Source organism: Carassius gibelio, chromosome B2, assembly GCF_023724105.1.
Source record: "Carassius gibelio isolate Cgi1373 ecotype wild population from Czech Republic chromosome B2, carGib1.2-hapl.c, whole genome shotgun sequence".
In the NCBI taxonomy this organism is placed as follows: domain Eukaryota; kingdom Metazoa; phylum Chordata; class Actinopteri; order Cypriniformes; family Cyprinidae; genus Carassius; species Carassius gibelio.
Window position 1 is genome coordinate 29,900,331 of NC_068397.1, and position 7,198 is coordinate 29,907,528.

Consider the following 7,198-nt stretch of genomic DNA (forward strand, 5'->3'; position numbering starts at 1 on the left):
TAGTTCTGGCTACACAGTATGTCAAAAAATTTGCAACTGTTCAAATTTCATTGGATTAAAATTCTATACAGTAAATGGAAATACATTTTCAAATTAAAATAATCCATATACTTTCTGAAGGTTATTCTAATAATATCAGATGGCATTTTAAAATAGATGTGCTGTGTATTTCATTTCTGAATAGCACACAACTATGATTTATAATTGTAATGTAACATTTTCTGATAAATGACTGACAGAGTCACAGGACACATGGAGACCCTCTGACACTGGGACCAACTCTACTTCATTTGTGAACTCATTCCAGGTCTGTAAGCTGTCATGATTCATCAGTGTGATTCTGCACATTAGATCCAGCAATGAAACACATCATAACACTTGGGCAACGCTTTGGTGTGGGGAAGAACAGTCCCATCATACTGCTGATTTCACCCATAATAAAATCTGCTAAATAAAGTCTTCTGCAAACACACAGACATCTGGATGTGATTCCACCGGCCTTCCTTCATATCTTTCACCGAATGGCTTGTGTCCACTGCAGGTTTGTTTTATTCAACTGGCAGGTGATAAAAAGAATTTAGATCTGGGTATTTTTTTATTATTTTTTTTGTAGAGAGAAACCCATAAAATGTGTTTTTTCCCCCAATTAAAATCAAATCTATTGTAGAATTCTCAGCATTTAACCTGTAGAAACAAATGAGTAACTGGGATTCATTTGTCCACACACTAAACCAATTTTAACTCTATGAAAAATAAAGGGAAATAAATTAGGGAACAAATTATTTTAAAACTATTTTTGTTGCTAAAAGTAAACGCAAAACACACCATAAACCTGTTATTTGATGTTGTAAATAAAGATTATTGGAAATCATTTTACTAAACAAAATAAATAAAAATAAACTATTTCAGTCTCTCCACTTTAAAATCTCACATTTTATTTGATGTGTCACTTTACTAGCAAACTTCGTTTGCGAAAAATTGTTTCTACACCATATTTTTATAACACAAAGTTATTGTGAATTCAAATTGTTAATTTAAATTCTATTCATTTTGACCGCCTTTTTTTTTTTACTGCTTTAAAATATAGCATAAAAATACATTAAAAAATTGTTTTAACTGAATTAGGGAAGATTGTTTCCAACATTGGATAAAATAAAATATATAAATAAATAAATATAAAAATAAAATAAAACTTAAATTAAATTAATTAAAAGGTAGTTGCAACTGTTTATGTGAGATAAAAAGCCAAAATTATCCTTTTTATTTTTTTACTCGTCATTCAACAAACAAACAAAAATAATTAAAAGTCATTGTGGGATAAACTAAAAATTTAAAATTTAAAATTAAGTTTATTTACAGTTCTGAGGTAAAAAGTCTGAATTATGTGATAAATGTCACAGTTGTCTAAAAATTACCTGCATGTGACAACTGCTCCTTTTTTTTTTTTTTTTATTGCAAGACAGAAACAAGTTTCTATATTTAATCACTCCCATCATCTTACCAAAACCAGAGCAACACAAAAAGTAGCATTTTTGAAGAATTTTCACAAAGCTATTCCCTTTCACGTCCAGTTTTCCCAATCCGTAACCAAAGCTTCGTTTCTGGCATCGCTCTTCGCCTCACCTTCACACCAACTCTACACAACTCTACACAAACACACCGCAACAGGTCAGGACACATGTCAAACATCTGAGGTCCCCCATTACAATAACAAAGCTCAAAGCTTCCGCATTTCAGCGGGAAACAGCCAGGAAAGGAGCCAGAGCAGAGGGAGTCAATTCCACATGTCTGACTGTATACGAAATAAATAAACAACGCTCTCGGAATCTGGTTCTGGAACGAAAACCTCAACTCTGATGCACATAGTTGGTTTCAGATCTTTGGTTCTTTTCAGGACAACTATCACAGGTGATCAAACCCCAATATCCAGTCTGTGTCCACTTTAAGACTCATCGAACATCTAGTTTTATATTCTAAGGGGAAAAACAATAATATTTCGCTTTTCCAATCCACTGCGACAATAAAATTGCAGTGCACGAAATAGAGCGTGACAAAAAGCGAGTGGCCGCTCTGGAAGCAGAAGTCGTTTTCTCCATTGGAATTTCAAAACAATCGTCAATAGAGTTCTGAGGCACGGACCGAACCAAACCCAGGATGAATCACAACATGACAGAGTTTCCTTGAAAGAAAACAAAAAGTATATGAGAAGCAGAAAAAAACAAAGACGCAATGTTTTTTATGAGTGAATAAACTATTTACTCACAGGAAAATGACATCATACCCTTCACTAGCGATTATCGTGAGCAGTGATGTCAAAGACAGCAGTAGAGGAAAACCATAGTTCATTTCATACAGTAAGATCATTTCAATTTGTTTACAAAAATGAATTGTTGAATTTTCATCAAAGTACACTGCTTCTTCTGAAGGGCTGATGTAGTAAGTAATCCACCCAAAATTCACTCGGGCCATCCAAGATGTAAATGGAATTTGTTTCTTCATGGAAACAAATTTGGAGAAATGTAGCATTCCATCTCTTGCTCACCAATGGATCATTTAAAGTGAATGGGTGCCGTCAAAACGAAAGTCCAAATAGCTTTAAAAGTAAAACCACAATAATCCATAACCACTCCGGTCCATCAGTTATCAACTTGTGAAACCAAAAGTTACAAATCTATAAAGATGTTCTGACGGCACCCATTTACTGCAATGGATGTATTAGTGAGCAAGTGATGGAATGCCTCATTTCTCCAAATCCGATGAAGAAATAAACTCATCTACATCTTAAATACCCTGAAGATGAGAAAATGTTTGAGTTTTTTTATCATTTAATGCTTTTTAGTTGCAGTTTTTGAGTTAATTAGTCCATGCTGACCTCGATGCCCACTCACACAGATTGTGTAATCAATGTGTGTTAACAGCAGCATTACCTGATAAAGCTCTAATGAGAAGTTTGCGAGCCAATTAAAGCCTCTATAACAGATCAAGCCTGGCCTGCTGTGCAGATTTAGAAAGCACTAACTTTAACTCATCCGAGTTACCTAATTTTCCTTGCTAAGCCCGGCCGATGAAACCGGTGTAAACTGTCAGAGATACTCGAGCTACATGACACAGCTGACAGACATTTTCCCGGTAATAGACGTTTCCAAGCCAAGCTAGCTTAAGGCCTTCAAAGGAAAAGAAAACAGACATTTATCAAGCGCCTGATTCCTGATCATCAGCATGTCATGGAGAGTATAGAAATGCATACAAACATCTTACTTTCTAAAATTCGTCTTCGATGTTCTTACATATAAATAATCTGGGGTCAGTATGTTTTTTTTTTCTTTTGAAAGAAATTACTACTTTTATTCAGCAAGGATGCGTTAAACTGATTGCATGAGACAGTAGGGACATAATGAGCTTTCTGTTAATCAAAGAATCTTGTATTTTCCACAAAACAAATATTAAACTGTTTTCAACATAATCAGAACTGTTTCTCGAGCAGGAAATCAGCATATTGGCATGTGATCATGTGACACTGAAGACTGGACTATATAAATGTCCTTAATGTCATTGCATAAGATAAAATATTAATGTGTAATTTAAATGTATTCATTTAGCTGACGCTTTTATCCAAAGCGACTTACAATTGCTATATATGTCAGAGGTCGCATGCCTCTGGAGCAACTAGAGGTTAAAGGGGGGGTGAAATGCTTGTTTTCACTCAATATCCTGTTAATCTTGAGTACATATAGAGTAGTACTGCATCCTTCATAACTCCAAAAAGTCTTTAGTTTTATTATATTCATAAGAGAAAGATAGTCTGTATCGATTTTTGCCGGAAAAACACGAGCGGCTGGAGGCGTGACGTGTGGGCGGAGCTAAAGAATCACGAGCGCGAGAGGCTTTTGCGTCGAGAGCATGTGGAAGCTGTGACATTAACTTGAGGGAAGACCCATCATCCAAAACAAAACATGGCTAACAGTCAGATTCAGCCATTTATTTATGATCCAGAATCAGATCCAGTTTAATAGCATTAACTGGTCCCTTAATGCTGTTTTTTTTTTTTGGTAATCTGTGCAGGGTTGTCTTGCCCTGGCAACCAAAAACACACTCCTTTTGTGACTTTTCGCGACGCTCTCGCTCTGATCAGTGAAGTCTGTTGTGCTCTCAGTGCTCTGCTATACGGGAGCGCGCGCTCTTCCGGCAGAAGTGCCTCAGGACCCATATAAGGAAATTCTGCTCCATCTAACGTCACACAGAGCCATACTCGAAAAAAACTTTCCGAAACTTGTGACAAACCGGAAGGAGTATTTTGGGAACATTTTTTTTAAATGTTTGAAACATTTCAATTTTTTTTTTCAATTTTTTTGAAAAAATGTTTGTTAATTTTTGAAACTTTGTCCATGTTTAGCATGGGAATCCAACTCTTTAACAGTGTAAAAAAACTCAGTATGCATGAAATAGCATTTCACCCCCCCTTTAAGTGTCTTGATCAGAGACACATTGGTGTCTCACAGTGGATTCGAACCCAGGTCTCTCCGACCAATGGCATTGTCTTATCCAAAGACTCCACTAAAGTCTTTTTTTTTGGTTAGTGGATGATGTTGATAGTTAATGTGATTCATTACACCTGTGTGTGCATGAGAAGAACTGACATCCGCCAAAATCAAACACACTGAGACTTCAAAAAATGAAGAAGAGCAAAGTTAATGGCCTACATGTCCAAATACTGTAGTTAATTCTGTAGTTTGTGAAGTAAACAGAAACATAATAACGATGTAATCTCTGGACTGGATGTCATTTGTTGAGGATTGTTGAGGAAGTCTGTCATCTCAACATCACATGACTCCGCTGGAAGCCTTTTGGGGTTCAAGTGAAGAGCAGTTCAGTTTAAAATCCATCTCTATTGTCTTGGTTTGCTTGTGTTTAGTAATTCACCACAGCGGCTTAGCGAGAAGACAATGAAAAGGGTTTTCAAGCATCAAAACAATTAAAAGGGGTCGTATGATGCTGCAAAAAAGAACATTATTTGGTGTATTTGGTGTACCTTCTGAAACGTGTCAATTTTTACAAGGCAGATCGTTCTGAAAAACAAGGTGTGCTCTGATTGGCCAGCTATCCAGTGCTTTGTGATTGGCTGAATACCTCAAGTGTGTGATGGAAATGTTACACTCCTGAACATGTTGTGATAATCTGTCCGGCCGGAACAACAAGACATAAATATTAAACCCATTCTAAATGTGATTTAAACACTAAGACACTCAAGACACTGAAATGTGACTGAATGTAGCAACATTTCATGTACCAAAGAATTTTGGAATCAGGAATGATTGTCATTAAAATACTATCCATTATAAAAAAAAATTTAGTCAAATAAAATATAATTAACATTTTGTATGATCACTTTCTTTTACATATTTTAATACGTACAGGTCAGAATAAGTGTTTCCATTTTTACATATACTGTAAATATATGCTATGCTGAATGACAATGTAACATTATTTCATATTTTTTAAATATTTTATATTCACAAGTTTTTTAGAAGACACATTTCTTGTACTTAATATGTCTTCTATTTATTTAAAATCACTTTTGTTAATTTTAATTTGATGTATACAAAATCGGGATGCCTTGTCTTTGACCCAAAACTGAAAAAAATAGTTTTGAACAAACAATTCAAGCAAACATTTGCTGACAATATTTTATCATTTAATATGGTTTAGCATTGCATTATCAGTACAGAAGGTCGTGGGTTCAATTCCCAGGGAACAGACATACTGGTAAAAAAAAAAAAAAAAAAGGATAAAATAGCATCTTTTGGATAAAAGCATCTGCTAAATGGATTAATGTAAATGTCAAAAAACCTATGCCAAACCAAGATCTGTAGCTTAACACAAGCTCAAGATGTTTTCATGTTCTATTCTACAACAACAACAAAAAATTAGTAAAACCCTCTTACTGCATTTTTAAAGGATTCAAAATGTATGAGGGTGGTTCACTTTATGATGAACGAAATGTGTAAGAATTATGATGGTCACAGACTTTCTGCAACAATCCAAAATCCAATGGAAAAGTCCTTTGGATGACAATAAACTTCAAGGTTGGCCTACAAAAACACGTCATCCCCACAGTGCAATATAACGTGTTTCCTGTCGCTAATGTCATTTTGGTCAAAAACAGCTAAACCAATTAGCTTAAACATTCAAGCTTTATGTTTACATCCACGAAATGCCAAAAAGTTAATGTTCACAAGTGACTCCTGTATTCCATAAACACACAGAACAATAATTTACTCACTCGCACAGTTAAACGCAGTTATCGCTTCCAAAATTTCCAGTGTGTACGTTGCTATTGTGATTCAGTATACAACCGTCACAAATAAATGACATGTTATGACACCTAAATACACTGCAAATATCTAGTATTCTGCAAATCACAGACATCAGAATGCTGACATTTCCAGTTAAAGGTGAGGCGTGTTATTTTTACAACAATAGAGCATTAGAACAATTACAACGTAAGCCTATTTCCAAAGGTATTTCGTGAAGTCTTTGCGACTGATGGTTTGCCAGACAGATAAGATCGTCTTGAGATTTTGAGTCACACTGTTCAGGTGAATCAACCCATAAATGATTCAAGGTTTTTTCTGCATGATGAAAAAGAAAATAGTTAAATAAACTATCATTCCATCCTCTTAAATCTCTCAGCAATGACATGCTTCACCGTTTAGCAAGACACACAGGTGCTGAATCACGCCGTGGGAATGTAGAGTCAGATAACTCCAGACTTTGGACAGGTTGTAGAGCGAACCATGCTGCCGTCTGGTCAGACATTTATTTTTGTGAAGGTCTTCCATCTGCTTTGCATTTGCTGACTCGAACACCCTCTATGCTGGGAGCCGAAGTGTTTCAGTGAGTCACTAACGGATCACTGCAGAGTCTCACGTTCGCCCTTCCTGGCAAACAGCGTCGTTGGTTAACGGCCATGAGTTTCAAGGTATTTCGCTTGGGAAAGACTTGATGCTTTTAAATGTAATGGCACACATTTCGCCTAAGCAAGTCCAAGGAGAACATGGAAAACATGCTGTTTTTCACAACTGCGATCCAAGTCAAGTGCAAGTCACATAAAATCATATCAAAGATTCTCATTGCAATTCAATTAGTTTCTTAGAGCATGGGCCACACAACATTGACAGAAAAGTTCGACTGAGTTCTC